Below are 23097 nucleotides of genomic sequence, written 5' to 3'. Positions count from 1 at the left end.
TCGCTTCAGCTCGCTTGGAACCTCGACGGAGGCGGCACTAAAATAAATACCAGGTACCATCCCCAACCTTTGCCCGATGGAAAACCAAAAAGGCGAGTAGAGTCAAGTTGCGCCGGTTCCATGCGGTGGAAAAGCGCCTTAAGACTCTCCTTAAAACGTCAGGGAGCCAGTGTGTTGGCCTCCGTCTCCTTGGCTTTGTTTCCCCTTTCCTTCCCATCCTCCTTTCCTCCACCTCTTCCTTCTTTCCCCTCCTCTCTTCTTTTGCTCAGGCTCTGGCTTCATCTTACTCGTGCCCTCCCCCTCTCCTTCCCTCCCTCACCTCCTTCTCTCCCCCAAGTTCTCCCTCTTCCTCTTCAGCTCTCATTCATGCACCGACTGCCTCTGGTAAATGCCTTTGGTCATGTATCTCTGACCTTCTCACACACACACACACACACACACACACACACACACACACACACACACACACACACACACACACACACACACCACACTTTGCTGGACTTGTTTGGTTTTTGTTTTTGACCTCTCATTCACCTTCTCTAAAATGCTTGGACTAGGACTTAGACTATATCACTATATTATACTATCGCTATATTTTTTGTGGCTTTTGTTGGAAGAAAAAGAGAAAATCCGTATAATCAAAATCAGAAATATGTATATACAGGTACTCCTCACTTAACGACCAAGTTCTGTTCCCAGGACCAGGTCGTTCAGTGAATTGGTCGATAAGCGAGGACCTGTGTTATTTCATGATTAGGGGGCGTGGCTGGTATATATAGTGTATATAGTGTTTATATGTAGTATATATAGTGTATATAGTGTATAAAGGGTGATGCTTGATGAGATGCTTGACGCTGACACACCGTGGTATTGTACAATTCAGACTGGTCAGAGAGCTGGTCGTAAGTCTGTACGGTCGTTAAACAGGTAGGTCCTTAAGTGAGGAGTATCTGTATTAAGCAAAAATATAAGAAAAAATATATATGCTAAGATACATATGTTATGTAATATAACATATATGTACAATAATATGTATATATGCAACATGAGTCTGTATGTCCAATGTCCCAATGATGTAGTATCTAAATATATATATATATATATATATATATATAAAATAATTATTTCAGAAACCATCAATGTGTTCATCTGGATATTATGACAGGTATTAACCTTGATTAGAACATCTAGAACAGTCTATGGAGCTACGAAAATAACACCATTTTACATAGATTCAGCCTTAAGGACAACATCACGCAATATCAACTCTATCATGATATTATGATAACAAAAATCCCCAAGTCTCGTATCGCAATCTAGATATTATAACGATGGGTCCCGCAGTCCTCGCCCAGACAACTGTTGCTGGTGGACGGCCGGAGCCACCGCGTTTGACTCAGGCAGGGCAGCGGGCGGCTATGGCGGTGAGGAAGCGGGACCTGTGTGTGACGTGTGTTTTTGGGGGCGGGTGCCACCCTCTAATTGAGCTGGACGTGTGGCTGTGCAACGGCCGGGGCGCACGCTCCCCCAGCCCCATGTTTACGCACCGTTTGTCACAGCCGCACGTCTCTCTGTCAAGAGTTCCAGAGTCACGCCGGTGTGACGTCATAGCACAAAACCGTGTCCCTCCCCCCCCGGACTGATTTTTATTCAGCCTTTGTAATATACACTTTTTATTTTTATTTTTTTGGCGATTTGGAGACATTTCGATGCTAGATTCATTTTGCGTTTGATCTCATCTGAACTTGCGTCGTAAAAGCTTTTTGGCGATATTGAATTGGTGCTGGAAGAGTTTTCTCCGCTCGCAGTAGGGGAAGTTGATCCTCTTACGGGGGCCATTGTTTCTCTTCTGCAGGTTTTAAATGTGAGCGCTGGCATGCTCGCCGGCTCTGACAAAGGGCTTTCTCAAAGGATTCCAACTCTCTGCAATAAAACAACCTGGTGGAGAGATATTTCCTGTTATCCGAGAGGGAAATGACTGTTGTGTTTTTTGTTTCTTTTTTTCCTTCTTGTGTTTGCTTGAGTCCGTTCACTTGGATGAAGTAAACGTTCAGCGGGATGATTCACGGAGGGATGAATCGAGGCCACTTTCCGAAACTCTAATCCCGTGAATTTTTTTCTCCATTAGAAATCGAACCTGTGTGACTTTCCTCTTACAGTGTGTTTAAAACAGGTGCGGGCACATGCAGTATGTGCATGGACAGTCTTTCGGGACTGTTGTTTCGTTAGTTGAGTGTACTTGAAGCAGCTAAAAAAAAAACATTTTATTGACTTGAGTATCCTGTTTTTCAAATGCGAAACGCACCGAAAAGAAATGAGCCATCGGATCAACTTTCCAAATCAAAATCAAATCTTCAATATGTGAAACCTATATCTGTTATGTTTTGCCAACATATAACTTGACTTACAGTAAGATGGACATTTTAAGTTGAGAAAAAGGCTTTTTTTTTTTTTTTTGTTTAGTTTTTAGATCCAATGGCTTCACCCTCCCCTAATGCAGGGGAGGGTGATGTCATATAATACAAACTATAAAATACACTTTATAAAGCCTCTATCCCCCTTGCATCGAAAGCCGTAAGTCTACTGACAATGTTCGGTATCGGCGCTGTGTGGGAAAAGGAGCCGGTGTCGATGTTCTGCAAAAGTCGCTCCGTAAACTTCCCCCACTCTCAATCTAGTATAATTTCCCTGAAAATGCCGATACGGCTCTGAATGGAATGCGTGTGTGGCAGTGAGGCAGTAACGTTGCCATTGCAAAGTAGGCGTGCAGCGAAAATAAAAATAAATCGCAAAAAGTGGGTTTAATTTTATTTTGTACAAATCAGCGGTCATTTGTTTTCGGGAAGGGGGGAAAAAAAACAACAACATTCGGGGGAAAATGGCGAGTCTGCAGAGGCGAGAAACTGAAACGCATACAGTCTCCACGGAGACGGGTCTTTATATTCTTAAATGTTCTTATTTTTCTTCTTAAGAATGGCACTCAGACTGGTTACGTAATGTATCCCTAACTGTCATCTGTGTGGGAACATACGCCTTACGGAACTTTTTCTGTGAAGGAGGCCAGTGTTGGAATGACTAACTTCTGCCTTTGCCGGGTGTTTTTTTTTTTTTTTTTTTTTTAATCCAGCAATGTTACGGACTCCATGTGGGAAAGGGGCTTAAGGCATGTTTGTTCTGACTCTTGCTTTGACATTATTATTATTATTATTTTTCGTGTTCTGTATCCCTCAGGGCCGAGCTCTATTTTGGCTGTTTATATCCGCTGAGGGCATAACGGGAGGATTTGAAATTCTACCCAGCGGCCATTACTGTTAACCAGCCTGGAAAAGGCGAATGCGCTCATATGTATTCATTAAGTTCTCGGTCCAATCAATGTTAATTCTTCATGTCTCCCATCGGACGAGCGGCTTGCATTCAGACTGTGATTTAATCCAGGTTTTGTCGATTGACTTGTAATCGTATTGAGAGCCGTGATGTGAAACCTAAATTACATTCCTATTGGCTCGATAAGCCAATTAAACATGATTGAAGCCAGGGATCCTGGTCTGCGCTTCGGACCAAATATTTCAAACTCTTCGTCTTCCCTCCAGGAACCGTGACCTCACTGAATCCAGCGTCTGCAGACTATTATTTCACTTCGTCCAGCTGAATTAATGCCTTGATCTACAACCACTTGTCCTAAAACAACTCGGCTTTATTTATACAAAAAAATACACTCGAGTCAAAAGCTGTGTTCGGAGCCAGAGATAAAAATATCGAACAGTGTTTTGTTTTAAAGAGAAACTGTTGTGATTACACGACCGTGCCAAGTTTGCCATTGAAGTAACAATGGGCACCGGTGGGCCGGAGCAGAGAAGAGTGAATTTGACAATTTAATCTATTTTCTAAACAAAGACAATCTGTGGTTGTACCAGAGTAAGTGTTCTGGGCACGAGCTTCAAGTAAATTGGAAGAGACCACTTCAAGCATAATGACCTAAGGCTGCTCTCAAGCTCAAGAGTTTAAATCACATGCTCTGAGAGTTTTGTTTCGCAACTAAGTTAGTGTCAGATTTTTATTTTGTCCACATGGCGCGCAGAGAGCCCGAGTGAAGGCAACTGACTTGAGAGGCAAAACAACTAAATGAATCCCGGAGCGATGGTTGAGGAACCATGACAGTGGCTTGGAGGCGCTCTGTGGGCGCCGCTAACAAGGTTGATCGTGATGTTCTGGGTTGCGTTATCTCCGCACCGATTGATTCCGTCGAAGTATCGCAGATATCCTCGATAGACGCAGCGCGAGCAAACTCCTTAGACGAGAAAAGGCTCAACATCGGCTGAAACCCACCACAGGGTCGTGGTGATGAATGCGAGGTGCCGGGAACATCTGTAAATATGGATAATATGGTGAATCACGCCCTGGTGCTGACGAGGAGTGAGGATGAGTCACGGCTCGCCGCCGTCCCAGATGCACAGCGGATGGTGCCGCTTATCAAAAGCCTTTAGACACGCGGGTCGGCAGCAGCGCAGTGGACGTGTCATCAGTGTGAACTGAAGTGTACTGCTCTGCTGGTGGCCGGTGACTGCGGCCTGGAATCCTCTCTCTCCGTCTGTCTCTTTCTCTCTTTCTCTCTCTCTCTCTCTCTCTCTCTCTCTCTCTCTCTCTCTCTCTCTCTCTCTCTCTCTCTCTCTCTCTCTGTCTCTCTCGCTCGCTCTCCCCATGTGTGAAGGTGCCTTCGCAAGCGTTCACATACACACAGATGGACTGTACGAAACATGCATCGTGACCGTAAAAACAACAAAAAAAAACAAAACTGATTATTATCGTTATCATGTATTAGGTTTGATTATTGTTGTTTATTGTTCTTGTTTGTTGTCAATTTTTAGCTTTGAAGATTGCCATTATTCATTCCTGTTTTTTTTTTATTCCTATTACTTGTTATTATTGCCTATCGTTTTGATGTGAGTTGCTGTAACACTGTAATTTCCCTCCGGGGTGAATAATAGATCTCTCTATCGTTCTCTCTGTAGCTCTCTTTCTTTCTTTTTATCTCCCTCTTTGCACTAAGTCAAAGTGAGAGAGTTGAGTTGAGGGAGATGCACGCGGGAAAACAATCGAGTTCTTATGCATAACTTTCAGCGATAATCTTTAAATAATGCAGACATAATAACAGCAGAGTTGGCTATTTATTCTGCTGTTTCCTTTTTATATTTAGTCCCTCTCAAGAGTCAGTGCCATAATAATCCATTTAGAATTTCAGGCTGCGGAAAAGGGTTAGTGACGCCCGTTGATTGTACTTCTCCGTTCTGAAGATTTTGAAGTGGCTTGAATGTCTGGGCTACAAGTGCCCTTGTCTGGGAAGTAATCAGGTTGGCTGCTTAGGGTGTCATTAGCTTAGCCTGCTCCCATCGAGTCTGACGTGGAAGTAGCCGACCAGTTGGGGCTTATTCTTATAACATGAAGAAACTCATACAAAATTAGCTGCACACGAATGAAACAAGAGAAAGATCCACACAAACTCATGTAACACAAACATATTAATTTAATTTAAGTCATTTAATTTGGAGCTGAAAACGTCTCCTTTGTAAATCTGTGATGTAATGTAAGACGGTGGGGGGGGATTTTGGTTTCACTTTAATTCAAACGTAATTTAATGCCAAAGATTAAAATAAAAAAAATAAAATAAATCAAGCCTCACTGCCATAGAACTACGCCTTCCAACATTTATGGACATGACATCTGTTCTTGCAGAATGCACTTCATTCTTTTGATCATGGGATGAATCATGTATTATTATTATTATTATTATTTATGCAACAAATCAGCTCCCATCAGTATGAATTGATTGATAATTGATCATCTTCTTTTTTTTCCCTCATAGTTCATTTTTGACTCTAAAATGGTTATTTGTCTCGCATGAGATAACCTCATTTAAGATTATTAAGATTTTGTCTTTCCATTCTGTATTTTTTTTTTTTTCATTTCTCTTTTTTTTAAATGAAACATTAAAAAAAAACCACTTAAACCTAGATATTCACACAGCTACATGTAAAAGCAAAGTCTGCCTTCGACACAATAAAACTAAGGGGATTTGTCACCGACCCCCCCCCCCCCCCCAAAAGTACTTTGATGCTCTGTCAAAACAACAGCAAACCCCCTGAGGTAAACACAGCTGTTAAGTTAAACAGACAGAGCCATAAGCCGTGTGGTTGATTCCAAACTACTGCCCGGTTACACTGAGACAGCTGAATAGAAGCTTTGTGTTTTCTATCATACAAACTGTTATTAGGCTGTGAGAGCGGCGAGGTGCGCTCACCGTGCCGGGAACCGCACCTTTCATGGTGCTCAGGTGGGAAAATGAGTCTCGTTGGCGGGAATTTACAGGGGGCCGCTGGAGGCTGGAGCCAGCTGTTTTTCAAAAAGGTGGACGGGGAGGCACAGTGGGGGAAAAAAGGTTTGCAGGAACATGCAATCGAAATGACATGCGATCACAGCTCTCTAATTTAGCCTGGTTGAAGTGTGCATGCAAAACAACCAAGGGTGTGAGGTTGCTGTTAAAACGGGCACCAAGGACAGACACCGCAATTAATTACATTTACGAATGTGGAAAATCCAGAGGAGGGAAAAAAAAATCTGCACTTTTTATTTTTATTTTTTTTCATAGTCAGGTTTAATGTCATTTTCAGGGTAGCAACCATTAGAACGTAGTCAAGATCAGTGTTTATTGCTGAAAACAGTGTGAAAGCCAAATCAGTAACAGGTAAATGACAGTTAAAACCATATGTTCTCCAATAGAAGGTCCAATGTGGTCCATATAATTATAGCTTCACAACGTCCCATTGAATTGAAGCCCATCTGTCTCCCTCTCTCTCCAATAAATGTTGTGATAATGGGGAGATTCTCATCTTAACTTTCCAGCCTCAGAAGGTAAAGTTCCTGCCATTGTTTGCTTGTCGGCTCCACCCATGAACAGAGCAAGCCCAATTCACTCATTCGTTTGTCGGTCTGGGTTTTGGGCTATTTACCGAATCCAGACGGTGAACTGGAAGTCCGGGGGAGACCTTTTCTAACGTTCACCTCTGCTCTCCACAGCGTCTGAGCTGAACAAGCAGACGGCGGCTTACCGATAACGGACGTAGTAAGTGCTGCTACGCTGGAGATGTTCCAGACTTCATAGGTCCTGGACTGATTATAGAGCTCCATAGTCAGGATTTGAAGCAACGCCGGCCGCCCACAATCTGTGAATGACTGACGACGTCATCACATCAAATGACTCTCCGCGCTGTCGTCGCGTCCATGTGTGTGCTCATGTCTGGCTAATCATAAGGATTGTAATAAAAAATAAAATAAAATAAAAAGCGGGGAAATCCATGATGCAGTTTCTATTGGGAAGCAACAGTGAAAAGCACGTTCAGGCTGGATGTATCACCACCAACCTAATTCCGAAAATCCAGGCCAGAACTGCTTCAAAAGCACTTCAGCGGAGTGGGAGGAAGCCGGGGAGTGAATTTACAAAAGCCCCTCGGAGCTGTGTGCAGAGCCAGCGGAATTTGGGTTAAGGTACAGGATAAGATGTAGACCTTCATCACGCATCCAGCGGGAAGCAGGTTGCAAAGGGTTTCACGCTCTGGTCTCCCTGGTGCTCAACAACACACCACGGGAGTTTCAAGGATTTTCTCCCTGTCTTGACAGATCTTGTTTTCATTCCGAGGCAAATAAATAGGCTCATTAAAAACCCCCAGGGATTCTGCGCCGACTGTGGCTATTTTTATCCCAAACATCAGCCTTCAATGAATATTAATGTAAAGCTTCTTTTAAAGATAGGATCCATAAGCCAGGGAAGCGGCGTTATTCTCGCGTGTGGCTGGCGGATCAATTTTTCCGAGTTTTCCATGGTTGCATAGCAACGCTCTGGGCGCAATTTCATGTTTATTTTATGTTATTTTTCACCTGCAAATAAAATAGGTTTCCAAAGTGAGAAAGCAGAATGAAGGTCCGTCCATGAGCTGAGAATCTCCAATGCCTGCAGAATAAATGGACACTTAATTTGGAGTGCACCGACCGTGGTTCATATCCACGCGTACATCCATCCGTTTTCTATATCCGTCCACTTTCCCTGCTCGGTGTTTCTGGTGAAGTGGTAGTTTGTCACAGCCAACTCTGGGCACAATCCAGGGAGGCGCCTTTCATGGCACACCAATCCAATCCATCCAGAGGAGTTAATCATGCTATTTGAGATACTCCCTCGAATACTTTTATATTCAGTAGGTTCCTACCTACAGCCAAACAACAGAATTGCTCGGAGATGTCATTATGATGCAGCACCCCTGAAAAAATGACCTTGATACTGTATGAGAGCACAGCTGTACTGGGACCAGAGAGGCAAAAAGAAATGTTTTTAAAGAAATTGTGACATCATAAATATCTTAAACCCCTCATTGTCTGTTTTGCGCACGAGTTGTGCTGCACCTTTAAACCTTTAGCTCACATAAGCTGCAAGCTAAATGAGTGGCTTCAGTGTAGTGAAAGCTCGTTAGCTAATGAAATACAGTGGTACCTCGACTTACAACTGTAATTCCTTCTATAAGAACAGTCGTATGTCGAAGCAATTTTTCCCCATATACACCACGCTCATATTTTTCTATGATTTCCTTCTTAGTTTCAATTGGGAATCATTGTCTTTTTCTTTTTCCCATCATCCTTCTTCTTAGGAGTCATCATGAAGGGTGAAAATAAACAAAATACACAGCACAAACACAGTAAATATGAAAAAAATATCGATAAGCCACGAACGACGTGCACACACCATGTAGGTCGCCCGCTGACTGGCTGCTGACTGGCTGCTGACTGACTGCCGACTGGCCGCCGACGCACCAACTGCAAATTTCCACGGTCGTATCTTGGAGCAGTCGGTCGCAAGTCGATACAAATTTTCGCGACTATCGCTGCTGGTATCTTGGATTAGTCGTAAGTAGATGCAGTCGTAAGTCGAGGTGCCACCGTATTGCTCTAATGGCCAAACTTCACAGATTGGGGAATTTTCATCCAAATCCGGAGCTACAGGAACTTCCTTCCTTCCTTTGCCCAAGAATCCTCCCTGCTGCATCAGAAATGGTTAGATTTTTACATTTGACCGCCGCAACAACCTGTCTTGCTTTGTGCAGCGTTACCGTAGCTTTGAGACTCTCACGCAAAAGCAAAAGGCTTTTGGGCAGCGCATGGGGGTGTTTCACATGAGTGTCTTCATACATTCTTGCATTTTTTTGGGTACAGGTTAAAGCTGTAGTAGTAGTAATGGTTTAGTAGTTCATTGAACATTTTTGGGTTTAAAAACCATATGATACAATGTATTACACAATTCAGTGTTGACGTTTTTGAGGACTTACTTTGGACGACTTCATTTAGAACTTTATTTACTTTACGCCATTCCATTTTCTTCGCCGTATTTTTGTTTATTTTGAAGCGTCTGAAGCGATCTCAAAATAAAGCAGATACCAAGGCCAACTGGAAAAAATGCGGGGTCGCTTGCGCAGAGAGCGTGTCACGCTGCGTCCTTGTTGTGTCTCTGTCGCAAATTCAACAGCAGTGTCTCTGTTGGTAAGACGAACCCGCCCCGTCGCTCCATGTTCCGCTAAATGTGATATCTGCCGCCAGAGCCGCGTGCGAGAACAACGACGCGCTTTGAAAACGGAGCCGCAGCGCCGGAGCCGCTTTGCCTCGGGCAAAATAACAAAACACCCCTCTCCTCTCTCCCCTTCTGTCCCTCCCTCTCTGTACTTTCTCCCATATATGTCTCTCTCTCGCTCTCTCTACAGGTTCCAGCAGCAGGTGGACCACGTGGAGTCAACACCGGGGCCCATGGCTGCTGCCGCCTGATTCACTACACTGTGAGTTGTAGTCACTGTGTGTGTGTGTGTGTGTGTGTGTGTGTGTGTGTGTGTGTGTGTGTGTGTGTGTGTGTGTGTGTGTGTGTGTGTGTGTGTGTGTGTGTGTGTGTGTGTGTGTGTGTGTGTGTGTGTGTGTGTGTTCTCGGCGCCGCTTCTCAACATGTTTCACCTTTCCTTCTAAGGTGATACTAGAGTTCTTCTCTCACAGAGGGCAGTGTCGTGATTAATTCTGTTGTCCTGTTGTTTTTTTCTATGTTTTACAAGCTAAGCTCTCGCACCATCTGACTGGGGTTTATTTATTTACGTATTTATTGATTAAATTGCCATTGAGGACTTAGTTAATGCCATTGAGAGTTAATTTACTAATTAGATTTCCATGTATGTATTTATTTAATTTATTTTACTCATTGCTGATTTATTTATTCCATTGTAATTGTTTAATTAATTCATAGCAATTAATTAATTACTATGGGGACTCGGACCTCATACAATGTAGGTGTAAAGCAATTAATCCACATATTTGACCCTCCCGATGTTCTTCAGTTTTCTGTCGCGATCACAGAGATGTGTAATGAGTTACTTTTTACCTTCTGGGTTGATGACATTTCTGATCATCTCAGTGTTCACCAGGTCTCTGTACCAGCTGTGGAAAGAGCGTCTGGGTTGTTTAGTCTCTCCGGCTCTGGCCAATCTCTTGTCGTCCTTGGTGTGTGTGTGTGTGTGTGGGGGAGGGGGGGGGGTGTGTGTTACTATACTCATGAGGACCGATCTCTGAATTTACTTTTTATTTCTTTGGTTTAGAAGTCCACCAGGAAAATGGGTCCTCACTTACCAGATGTATTTACTTGGACCTCACTTTGATATCAGTTCAGGAAAGTGTGTGTGTGTGTGTGTGTGTGTGTGTGTGTGTGTGTGTGTGTGTGTGTGTGTGTGTGTGTGTGTGTGTGTGTGTGTGTGTGTGTGTGTGTGTGTGTGTGTGTGTGTTAATTTGACGGCCCACGCTCTGCATCTTCAAACTTTCGACAGCCCGATAGAAGAAAACGACAGTATATTCTCGTTATTTGCTCAGTGTTCCATGTTTGTTTTTGCTCTTTAGACGTCCAAGGTCACTTATTCAAACACACACACACGCACGCACACACACACACAAACACCACTGCCGTTTGTTCAAGCCATAACTCATTCTCTCGCTCTCTCCCGAAACTGAACAAAGAACCGTACCTGACCAAAATGTTGGCTCTCTTTCTCTCTGTCACTCACTCTTTCTCTCTATCTCTCTCTCTCTCTCTGTCTCTCTCTCTGACATGAGACCTCCTGTTTGACAGGGCTGTTTCCAGACCAGCACATACCAATCTTGTTTGGTTTTCTCCCATCTACAGACACATTGTCTAGTGTGTGTGTGTGTGTGTGTGTGTGTGTGTGTGTGTGTGTGTGTGTGTGTGTGTGTGTGTGTGTGTGTGTGTGTGTGTGTGTGTGTGTGTGTGTGTGTGTGTGTGTGTGGGTGGGTGGTTGATCCACCTCCTTGTAAAATATTTGCAATGGAGGAAGTGAGTGCTGTTCAATTTGTTATTCTTGGGCCGTTTTGAGAAGTCGGTTGTTGAATGTATTTTACCGGCTAAGGTCGAGGGTTACACAACTGTTGGACGTGCATCCTTGTGTGTGTGTGTGTGTGTGTGTGTGTGTGTGTGTGTGTGTGTGTCTGTGTGTGTGTGTGTGTGTGTGTGTGTGTGTGTGTGTGTGTGTGTGAGAAAAGATCCGCCACAGCTGCAATAGCACCAAGAAAACCCTGCAGAACTCAGCGAGGGCTTGGGAGAAAATCTCCCTTTTACTTGCCCGTAAAACTCTCCCAAAGTTTGCAGCAGCTTGTGATGCTCTCTCTCTCTCTTCTCTCGTCACTTCTCTTCTCTTCTCCCTTTTTTGTTTTTGTTTGTAGTTTTTTTTGTTTTTTTTAAATCTCTATTTAATTATGCCCGTCAGGCTCAATTTCACCCACATGCAGCCAGGCAAATGGTTTGGGGCTTTGTTGGATGAGGGGAGCAGAGGAGATGCTAGTTGAGAGCGAAATGCTGCTGCCAACAGTATTTTCTGCATCCCACCGTCCTCGCCCTCCACCTGCGGAGCTCGGCCGCCACCACCCCTGTGCTTAAGCAGGACGGCTGAGCTGCCGCCCGCTGCCTTCCGCATAGACATTTGGGTTTCAGGCCGCAGTAAAGAGTAGGGGTTCTCTTTTCTCTTTTATGTTAATGACGTGATTTGGGGCTTCTTTCCCACCTCTCCCACCTGTTTAGCAATCAAGCAAACCCACACGTCCATCTCACAGCAAAGCACCAGTAGGAGACATGGAGTAGCTTGAAGGAAACTCCCTGACCGTTCACGGACAGTCTGGTTTTCCACAAAATAGGCATTTGGCCTGCCACCAAACCACAATAATTAAAGTTAATTCCCTCATTTGAACCAAAAACCATCTAGTTTGCTGTCATTCATCTTTAGTCATGGCTGTCTAACAAAGCAGGTTTAACTTTGAATTTACCATTTATTATTTTTATTGTTATTTGAAGGATTCCCCATTTACGCACGACGCACAAATAATTATCCTTTGACAGGAATTGGAAATGGACATCGTTGATTCTTCTTGGCTTCGTAATACCTACAGGGGCCAATTACGCTGCAGACACTGACTTCACCAGGAGTCAAACTCTACAGAGTTTGCCTCACATACTTTGGGCTGTGGATCCCCAGACTGGAATCCAAAATACCTCCTCAGCTTTGCCGTTCTGCTCTGAGAAAAGCCCTTGGTTAAATCATTAGTGGTGAAAGTCTGAGTTATTCCCCCATGACCTTTGTCAGAAACAGGGTCTCACAGCAGCCTGGGAAAAGGAGGAGGATTTGTCCTCGCACAAATTAAAGTAAAACAAAAAAGACCACGGTCTTTCTATTAGTCATAGTCAGTAGTTTGTTAGTCATCATCATATGTCCCTTCTGCATAGAATAGTGAAGACCCAGACTATCAGTCCTCAAACAAACCAGGTCAAGAGTTTCATTCAGGAGTCTAGAGGCTCCTTGCACATGATGACTGTAGAATATGAATCGGTATACACGTACATTTATTGTCCATTGTTTACCTCAGGGTGTTGTGCAATCGAATTTCCCTTCCCCATATTCGATAATCATTAATATATGATTAGCTAGTGCAATCACCACTGTCATATCTGTATCACGCTGCCAGCAGCTGGAAAAGTTGTCAGTCCAGGTTCATAAACCTGCTACAGCATTCTGTGCACTTAGCACAAGCAGTTACAGGGAGCCTCTAATTATCTGCTATTTTTAAAGGCACAATACGTAATATTTAATTTTCTCATTGCAGAAATTGTCCATGACAATGGCGCTGGGGTTTTGAGCGGTTGATCGATGCCAGTCAGTCCACTCTGACCTCGATGGCTGCTGAGATTCAAGCTCTCCAAACAGGCAGTCTGCCCCCAACTCTCTGTTTTCAGGGAAATGCCCCAAAAACTACCCCGGAACTGGTTTCATTTGAGTTTGCTCAACCATGGATGAGCTTAACCATGAATGAACCCTCCGTTTCCAAACAACAGGCCTTGCAAGACCGCTCTGCTACTAAGGCCGAGAAGCCCAGGAGTGTCAAGTTTGGCAAGTTGGTGCAGTTCCTATGGCTTCCTTTAGGGGTCGCAGATTTGCAGCAAAATGTCCAATGTCGCGGATTGAGCTTTTAAGGAGAAGATTCTTTATTTATCACACGCCACACACGCCACAACACATGCACTCACTGCGGCGACGGCGACCAACACGCACACACGCGCTCCAAATGGTGGCCGGTGATGCCGGTGGTGCTCTCTGCTTTTATCCCATCCTGGCTTGTCCTTTGTGGGCAGCCAGGAGCAGTGGGCAGCGTACAGCGACACGCCCGGGGACCAATTACAAGTGTCCATCGCTGGTCAGACGACGATGTTCTGCATGTTTTTTACCGATGTTACAAGGAGGAAACCCCATGTTCCATGTTTCCACTTTAAAGTGGGAAGGTCAGTGGAGCAAGAAAGATGAGGGGGAGTTGAAAGAATGTGTGAAAGAGCGTATTGTATGGATAGGAGAAAATTGAACACAATGTTTACTTGTTGTTGTCAGGGGAGATTGATGAGGCAGGTACTGACTGACTCTGAAAAGTGTGTTTGTGGGGAGTGTAGCGAAAACAGTTCTGGGAGTTAATGCTGAACGACAGCTCACGACACCTCTGACATTCCTTAAAAATGGTGCACATTTCAAAATGTGATAAGATTTCATTCCTCATGCTGTTCTCAGGAATGTCTTTATTGATGTACGAGTCTGTGTTTGTTTGCACGTCGTTGATTTTGTGTGTGTGTGTGTTTGTGTGTGTGTGTGTGTGTGTGTGTGTGTGTGTGTGTGTGTGTGTGTGTGTGTGTGTGTGTGTGTGTGTGTGTGTGTGTGTGTGTGTGTGTGTGTGTGTGTGTGTGTGTGTGTGCCTGTGTGCCTGTGTGTGCGCGCGCATCCTCTCCAGTGTGTGCTTATGTCTGATGGCCTGCGGGGGCAGAGCTGGCTTCTCCCCCCTGGGACCCGCTGGCTCCTTACCAGGCCACTGTCACACGAAACCTAACTCTGCTCTGGTATGCTCTGTTTGCTTGTTTTGCTATTCTTCCCTTTCTCTCTCTTTATCCGCACAACATTTTCGTCCATGTTTTATTGAACAATGCAGCAAAACAAGACGGTCACAGAGGGATGTGTGACAAATGAACGAGTGGATTGTGTGCAAACATTTGGGAAAGTGAGGGAAACGGGAGCTATGAGTCACTTGGGGAGGACATGTAACAACAACTAAACACAAACATAGACAAGAATGGAAGTTGTTGTATTCAACTTCAAGTTTTTTTGCAGGAGTAAGAGAAAATAAAAATACCACTAATATCTGTATAGTGTTAGTATAAGTGGAAATTGGAAAAAGATTTTGGAAAAATAACATTTGAAATTAATTTAGAGGGTTAGGGTTAGAAATTAGTGCACATTTAAAAAGCTGGTTGAATGTTGGAATGTTGGAACACTTTTATTTAAAAGGAATATTGTTTCTTTTTAAAGATGTATTTATTCTGTGAGCACACGACGGTATGTTTCTGTTTCTGCCACTTCCCACCCCCACATCAGGCTGCTCATGCAACACGATTAAAACAAAAATAAATAAATAAAACTAATTATGGAAAAAATTAAAACAAAAAAAAGAGAATTTTTCTTCGTGTTAAACCCTGCTGTCAATTAGAAGGCAAGGATAAACACCCAATATCTAATAAATAAAGCATATAATAATAGATAATGTATAATAAAGCAAATTTACTCTTTATTTTAAAAACAGACATTTTACCATTTTCTCTTCTTATTGGTCTTTTTCATATGCGTTTTAATCTCTTACTTACTTACTACCCTTGTGTTTATTGCTATTGTTATGCACCAAACACCCGAGACAAATTCCTTTTTTGTGTGAACTTACTTGGCACTAAAGATGATTCTGATTCTGAAAGAGGAGAATGTAAAGAGAGACGCAGTGAGGTCTTTAGATTTCTGGATTTACTGTAAGTAGTATGGCACGCCATCTGGCATTACATTAGGTGGGTGACCCCCCTCAAAGTGTATTTTATTGGTTCCAGGTTCAGAAACAGCATGGGGTCTTTGAGCTACGGGAATATAATTTTTAAAGAAATGTACGTCTCGACGTGGTCCTCATCGGACGGACCTTTTTCAGAACCGCTCAAGGTGTCGAGTTGCGAAAGCAGACCTCCGCTTTATGAGAAATATTTGCCTCAGTGCCAAAAAATATTATTATTACCTCCGCCTGATGACTGAACCTCGCTGCGGGAGACAAAGAAACAGGGTCTTGACACTTTGACACCGGAGGTTCCGTGCGTTATCTCAAACTAAACCAACGGAGGGAGCTGAGCGTCTGCTGTAATGAGCTTCTTTAGTCGTCACATTGCTCATTGCAGTCTGTCAATACCAGCGCTAAAAGTCTTTGGAAAAAAAAAACAAAACCTTTACATTGTTTTCCCAGGGCAGACAATGACCCCAGAATCAACTGCAAGCTTTCAAACTGTCAGTTCAGATAATAAACACAATACTTGTCCTGTAGCATTTGTAGGGTTATCGATCTAATAGTCATTCATTTTTCCATGCAAACCATTATATCCGCAATTATGAAGAGAATCATAAATAAGTTTTGCTTGCATATGGAAATCCTTTTTTTTTTTTTTTTTTTTGCTTTTATGATGTACAGCTATCAGTTTGTATTATCTTAAAAAAAGGCCTATAATGAAAAACTCACTTTTTCGGTGCTTATGCGCATACATTTTGGTTTTTATGGGCCTACTAACACACAAACCGTGAAATAAGGCAACCCAGAGTTTTTTCAACCTCAGAAACTGTATGAACAGTCCTGCAATTTGGGCTCCCAGACAGTGAGTAGCCTTCAGTACTATCATCTTACCCCTGAGAATTAAGTTACTCAACAATACTGCCAAATGGCCCAAAAAAAAGAAAAAAAAAAAAAAAACAACAAAGAACAATGTGCACACACTGTACCTTTCCCACAGCTCTAAAATACCCACTCTGTCCTTAGCACAAATCTGCATCTTCCCCATCTCCCTTAGTTAATACTGCTGTGTGTGCTTAGGTCCACTTGTTGTTAACGATTGCAATGCTCATTGAATACCGCCAGTTTATTCAGTTTGCAACCCAGATGGAAATATGCACTCAGACACAAAAGCACCAGCCAGCTACTGCTACAAGTGTAGTTTGTACCACACACACACACACACACACACACACACACACACACACACACACACACACACAGAAATTTGCCACTTAGGAGAGTACATCAGACTTGATGCAGTCCATTTAACGTACTCCCTCTTGTAGTTCATCAATATGGATGAACCCTTGGCAAGCAGCGTGCACATTTTTAGCTGGCCAATGTGAAATCGTTTGGAAGGTGCTTGACCTGCGGCTGAAATGAATGCAATTCCTCCATCGCCATGGATTTCAGGAGTGACTGGAATAAATTACTGTCACATCAGCTGATGTCAATAATGGAATGAATCAATGTTTCTTGATTAGAAATGAGGACGTATCTGTGGTTACATTGCTGTAGACGGGCAAACGCTAGATCACGATACGTTATTGGACTTATGGGGGATTTCCAATACTTTTGCTAAAGTCACGTGCTTTGTCATGTGATATATGATGTGAACGCACCTACATTGTCTGCCCAAGGTCTTTCCAATAGATAAAAACATTATGCCTCATAAGGTTTATGGTTTGCCAATAAGCTAATGATCTGAGTCTGTGGTGGAGAATTAAATATCGGTTTAACGCTCAGCATCAATCAAGAAATCATCAAATACTTTAAGTGCTTGGTGCCGGCAGCAGATTTGGGTTGGCTCAACTGGGTATTTCTCCCACCTTTCTGTCTGTCTTCCGAAGAGTGAGCTTAGGTTGGATTTCCTCTGGTGAGGAAGGAAAGGATATTGGTTGCTCACCATTTCAACATGTTACTCACCCTGAAATTCATTTACTGTTGTCTTTATTCTCACCACCGTGTATCTAATGCTGCCTTTGTCTTGGCACTGTAGTGTTGTCTAGTGTTGTCCACTTAATGTGTGTAGCGCTTATGAGCGTTACATGTAAGTAGTCTATCCTAAATCGGTTCAAAGTTTTCAGTTTCTACCTTGGCATTCTTTTGGAGGAAGTGGTATAGGCGATATATACTGTAAATAATAAATATAAGTTGTCATGTGTATTTTCAATCATATTGCGTTGGTATTGTGATGAAATTAAGACATTTGTAAAAGAAGCAGATATGGCATCTAATTCCTTATGATAATCATGATAAAGTCTTCCCTATTGTCCAGTACTAACCATGATACACTTCTCGTTCTTTTTACCTTAGCAGCTCTGGCTCCTACATACTGGACGTGGCTAGATGTGTTTTCCACTCGCTGTGCAGTAAGACCTCAAATGTAATCCTTCTGGCTCTGGACACTTCACTCAATACCTGTGGACAAGGACAAATTGCTTCCATCAATTTCCATCACTCATGTCTCATCGGGGAGCTGTTCCAAAAACAATATCAGAGAGGCTAGTATTTATATTTACTTACTTGACCTGTTAAATGATTCACTGAAGTCTGACCGAAAGCATAGTTTTGCTATTTTTCAACCCGGTTCATCACACAAATATACTATACTTTTCAGAAATGGGCTTCTCAGCTGCAGCTTCTCACTCAGTCCAGTGGGATGAACGTTTTGAGCCTTCAAAAACATGGGAAATCTCCTTTTCCCATGTCTTAACAGTTAATTTCACGTTTTATTTATTACCGCCTTTTGCAATTTTCCCAGTACATCCGAAGCCTAACGGTTGTCTACTGTAGGTTTGCCTCCCCTTTCAGGTGGGGAAATAATGCAACTTCCCGTTTCTAGTCTCGTACGTTAACGTGGACGTAGCCAAAAATCCGAACCAGTCAATAAAACCCTGGAAAGAAATGATTAAATGCGCTGTCTGCGAAGGGTATAACATAAAAACTGTCTGACATATAAAGACGGCCAATATCGTCTCACTCTTCCACTGCCTACTAATGATACTTAATGGGATGATTAACCTTGAAGGAACCAAGTTTTGTCCTCAATGTCCTTAAGTACTGTTGCCAGATATCCATCTCGTCCTCCTGGGCCAATGAATAACTGCACTGCTCTGGCCATGTGCCTGCCTGCAGTAAATCAACTGCAGTTCCCTCTTCCCTGTAACATCAACTCCCCACTCCTGTCTCCCACTGTCATGGCCGCCTTATCTTCCAGGCCCTCGGCCACAGCTGCGGAACCAGAATTGCACCCACCGTGTCTTTGTGCCCGGGCTCTCAGACGCTGTCAGAGTTGAGTTCTCTCTTGTGCTCCGAGCCCAGTGAGCTCCTTCTCCCCGTCATTGACTCCGAGGCGACGTGCTCTGGGTGGGAAGTAAGCGTCCGTCCTCCTCGCGTTGCCTCTTGGGTAACTGCAAAGAACGAGAAAATGGCTTTAAGTCTTTCCATCTCTTTCTGTTTCACTGGACACTGGCTCATTCCCTTCTTTAGTGAGCATAAGCATCATAGCATAAGCATAAGGGAATGTATTCACTTATGCTCCCTCCGTCGTCACTTGACATCCGTGCTCTTACTCATGCTGTGGTCCGTTCCCACGCTCCATCACCTGCCCCTTACCTGGTGTTAATAATGTCCACTGAATGTCCACTCAGCTAACTAAAACAGGGTGAAACGCAGTGTGCGGCGCTCCAGGGTTGTTATCCCCCGGTATTGCTGCCCATAAATCATCGTTTGACAAGGCTACCCGTTATCTTCAGTTTTTGAGTTCAGATCCCAGACGGCCAAGCAGGAAGGAGCGACGTTCAGACGGATCCTGAACGTCACAAGCAGATCATCAGATAAACACGGAATGTATTGGATCGTTCAAAATGTCAGGAGATATGTTTTTTTTTTGTTTGTTTTCCGTCTACCGTGCGCCGCTGCAGCTTCCACTGTTACTGGAATCGTTTTGGGTTCATGTGGCTTCCAACGTGGCAAACCAGCCAAGAAGAGGGAGAACGTACTGGAGCAGAAGCTGGAAGAACGTCCAAGTGACTGTTCTTAAACACGAACTACGACTTTTATTGTTCGAAACGTTTTCCCAGCAAAACTGTGTGTGTGTGTGTGTGTGTGTGTGTCTGTGTGTGTGTGTCTGTGTGTGTCTGTGTGTGTGTGTGTAACCTCTTCGGATCAGGTTACATTTCATTGCTTTGGTGAATCGTTCTTCGTTGACCAGGGTCTACACCCGTTCGGGGGGAGGAGGGCCACGGTTGACTCTTGGGAAGAAAAGATGAGAACACTTTATTTATCCCCTGGAGGTCCTGAAGAAGTTGACAGGATGGCCAGCCGACAAAAACACCGCAGGAGGCGGTTTCACATCCAAGAACTGGATTGTAACCAAATTAAAAAGGTCATTAGAACCTATTGGGAGTGCGTTGAATCTGATTCACGGATGGAGAAAACACAAAGGCATCGCAGAGCACACTTCATTAATCGTAATAGTGATATTGCTTCACTTTGCTCCCGCCTCCTTCACTCACATCCATTGTTTGCTTTTTCACCATTTCAAACAAAAGCCGACACACCCCTGCACGCACACGCTCCGCTTACACCATTATCTCCACACTGCCCCCATCTAACCGGTGGGGGCGGTCAGACAGGCTGCCCCCCGCCAGAATCAGTTTAGCAAGGAAGAAACCCTTTTAAAGGGAGGACTCCACCTCTCTGCCTTCAGCCTGGATGAAATGTACTGGTTGCTAAACACTCACTGACATCCTCATGCTCCTCTAACCTCCAACACGGTCACTGATGTCTTCTCGACGTTTTACTGGGAAATGCAATAAGCTAGGGCCCACATTACGTGATTTCCAAGGACGATCTGGCAATGATTTGAGAGCGAGCGGAGTCGTGGTAGTCCAGGATGTTGTAGCTGTGGACTCAAATCTGTCCCGGTACGATTCCAATCGCCCAGGTCAAGAGTCGATCAAACATGTTTGTTTTGAGCGAGACTGTGTGTGTGTGTGTGTGTGTGTGTGTGTGTGTGTGTGTGTGTGTGTGTGTGTGTGTGTGTGTGTGTGTGTGTGTGTGTGTGTGTGTGTGTGTGTGTGTGTGTGTGTGTGTGTGTGTGTGTGTGTGTGTGTGTGGTGAGGACCGGTCTCTGAATTTACTTTTTATTTCTTTGGTTTAGAAGTGCACAAGAAATGTGTTCTGTTGTTCTTTTTACCAGGTGTTTTCCGACCTCTCACACACACACACACACACTAAGGTGATACTAGAGTTCTTCTCTCACAGAGGGCAGTGTCGTGATTAATTCTGTTGTCCTGTTGTTTTTTTCCACACGTTTCACAAGCTAAGCTCTCGCACCATCTGACTGGGGTTTATTTATTTACTTATGCGTGTGAGATTTGATATATTTTCGCAAGATTTGGGGTTTTGGTAATTACAGAGTTTTCATGACTGACATAGTAAGTAAATGCGAATGGAGGTGCTGAGAATTAAGTTGCTGCAGCTTCGCCGCACGAACAACCTCAGTGGCGAGCGGCACGGCCTCCGTGTCCATGCGACGTTCCTGCGGGAAGATGCTCGCGGTGCGGGAGTGCCACAAAACTCTGCTCGTCGGTTCCCCGTCTTGAGATTCGTTCTCCTCAAAGGCCGCAGTTGTTTTGTCCGTGCGCAGAAGAGAGCCTGAAAATGTCGGACGCTTAATGTGCGTGAATGGAAATCCGCTCAATCTTGTCGTTGTCGTTCGCGAATCACGTAATGTGGGCCCAGCTTTAGGCAGATTGGGTGATGGGGTATTAGGAAGTGTGTAAGTATTAAAAAAAAAAACATTTTGTCTTTCATCCTTTTTTCTAAAGTACTGGATATTAGATGTAACCTACTCGAACATACTACATAACTGCATAACTACATACATGTGTAACAGCATAAATGTCCATTAGCAATAAAGAACATCTTCCGACCGTCTCAAATGGATAATGAATGACTTCCTTCATTATCAGCTGTGTGCCACCTGTCCAACTCGCGTTGGTGCTGCGGGGTTGCCAGTTCAGTCAGCCGGGTTTTGCTGACAGTAATGTTCTGGAGTGAGGCATTGCATTTCACACCTGGCAACCCCCAACTCCCTTGAAGCAGCTGATCATTTCTTCTCACAGCGGATGGTTAGATAGCTAAGTTGTGAGTGTAGATGCATTTAAAACAACTACTCGTCATAAAGACACGCAATTTATCATGTTAATAACTCACCTTGTGAGATGCTGGAGGTGCATTTCACTAATTTCACGGGAGCTAGGCTAGCCGCTTCCCTCTGCAGCCAGTCTTTGAGCTAACATAGTTAGCATGCGGCCCATGGCTCTCTTTACTGGCCACACAGGGATGAGATTGGTATTGATCTTCTCCTCTTAGATTTTAATGAGAGTACCCCTTTAATGAAAGTTGCAAAGGACAACAAACTCTTTGTCCTTATGTTTGGTTTGTCCTTTTACGGATACCAGACTTAATTTATTTCGGAGCACAACTTCTAAAAAAGGGGGCATTCATTATGTTATTATCTTACTCTGAAATTCCCAGGGAATTGACATATTGCTCAGAAATGGATGCCAGTGACCCTGTAGTGTAGCGTATCATCCAACATAAGTTACTGGAATGATCCCAGGACATGTCTCTGGTCTGTCTTGTTCCCACTGGACCCGTGTGCAGCAGCAGGTGTTGTGTGAAATGTTTCCTGGCAGAACCGTCCTGATAAGGACCAGATGAGCGCGGCTCCCGGGGGCCGCGGTTGCATCTCATTGGAATGATTAGGTGCACATTTTGACCCGTCTCACACTGAAGAGGATGCGGGGAATTTCCCCGACTTGCCCGCATCTCAGAGCCATTTTTTTTGTTTGTTGCCGTCTCAGGTGTTCCTGGCGTACGGTGCAGCGCGCAGGGCAGCTTTGTTGTTTGACGATGGCTGTCATCAAGAGAGAGAGCGGCTGGAAAAAAATGGGAGCTATGGTGTTGGGGCTTTGTAGAGAAGTGATACTTGGAGAGGATCGTGTGTGTGTGTGTGTGTGTGTGCGTGCGCGTGTTCCATTCCATTCCATCTGCCTGTGGGTAGCCCACAGATCATTACCCCTGACAGTTTGACAGACCTACACACAGTCACACAATAAGCCACAATATAGAATAAGTTCCCGTGCGATGGTTATGCTCTTCCCCGAAGCTTTCAAAAGCCGCAATTAAAGTCAATTGATGATCCTGTGATGTCCATAATCAAGTCATGTGCTTGGGTGCTCCATGCTGCCAGCCGTTTGCTGTTGGGAGTGAGGTTGCGGATGTCTGTAGGGAGGAGCTATTATGATGAAAACAAAAAAAAAAATCGTATTTGCAATGAGACTGGTCTATCCCACATGCAAGGGCAAAACCATTTTACCAGGAGTTATTATTATTTCTGCCTAATAAAAGAGAAAAACATGTGACAGCTCTTTATTGATGCTTCATTCGGCACCTTGTTTAGTGGCGCAGACTTGTAAACATCTATCAATGATGTATAATACAATATAAAATTGTATGTGGTATTGACTCATGATAATAATCATCATGACCGTTGGAAAACCCTGT

The 23097-nt window shown here is 43.8% G+C and overlaps 1 long non-coding RNA gene across 1 annotated transcript in view; it reads left to right on the top strand.

The window, feature by feature from the left end:
* LOC307231687 overlaps positions 1 to 23097 on the top strand; it is an 87284-nt gene that overhangs the window by 54805 nt on the left and 9382 nt on the right. Inside the window, exon 4 of the long non-coding RNA XR_013844208.1 lies at positions 9798 to 9869. This is a non-coding gene — a long non-coding RNA (uncharacterized lncRNA). The remainder of the gene's footprint in view (positions 1 to 9797; positions 9870 to 23097) is intronic.

This window comes from Zeus faber (assembly GCF_960531495.2).
Source record: "Zeus faber genome assembly, chromosome: 6".
In the NCBI taxonomy this organism is placed as follows: domain Eukaryota; kingdom Metazoa; phylum Chordata; class Actinopteri; order Zeiformes; family Zeidae; genus Zeus; species Zeus faber.
Note: the sequence above shows the minus strand (reverse complement) of the source record. Positions and strands in the feature narration are given on the sequence as shown.